The following is a 921-nucleotide window of genomic DNA, read 5'->3' as shown; positions in this document are numbered from 1 at the left end:
CCTCAGAGAAACAACTGCTCGATAATTAAGTGGGCTAAAAACTTAAAGAGAGACTTCTCTGAAGAGGAAATAAAAATGGCCATTAGATATATGAAGAAATGCTCAACTATTCTAGCCACAAAAGAAATGCAAATCAAGAGAACATTGCGATTGTACATTACTCTAGTTAGAATGGCTATAATCAAGAAATTTTTTTTTGTTTATGTGGTGCTGAGGAATCGAACCCAGGGCCTCATGCATACAAGGCAAAACACTCTACTACTGAGTCACCTTCCCAGCTCCTAATCAAGAAATTTAATAACAACATGTTGGAGGGGATGTGGCTAAAACGGAACCCTATTTCATTGATGGTGGGATTGTAAACTTGTTTAACCACTTTGGAAAGCAGTATGGAAGTTCTTCAAAAGACTCCATGTAAAGTTCCCCTATGTCCCAGCAATCCCACTTATGGGCATTTAGGCATTTACCCAAATGATCACAAACAAAGTCATAACAAAGTTGCCTGTGCAACCATGTTTATGGAACCAACCTCAATGCTCCTCAGTTCATGAATGGATCAAGAAAATGTGATACACACACACACACACACACACACACACACAAACACACACTGGTATTCTATGCCTCCATTAGAAAGAATGAGGTTGTCACAATTTTTAGGAAATGGAAAGACTTGGTAAATATTATATTAAGTGTAGTAAGCCAGGCCCAAAGAAACATACGTCCCATGGTTTCCCTGGTTTGCAAGGACTAGTACATGTCTAGGACAAGCAGAGAAGATCAAAGGCTATGGACGTATAACCATATAAGATGACATTAAGTGAAAGGTACCCCAAGTCAGACACACAAGTGATTTTTTCTTTCTTGTTTTTGTTTTTAATATACTTATAATGCGCTATGTGATTCTTTTGTAAGTTCATC

Source organism: Dipodomys spectabilis, unplaced genomic scaffold (genome assembly GCF_019054845.1).
Source record: "Dipodomys spectabilis isolate Male_0828 unplaced genomic scaffold, ASM1905484v1 ptg000567l, whole genome shotgun sequence".
Taxonomy (NCBI): Eukaryota; Metazoa; Chordata; class Mammalia; order Rodentia; family Heteromyidae; genus Dipodomys; species Dipodomys spectabilis.
This window is presented reverse-complemented; position numbering follows the sequence as displayed.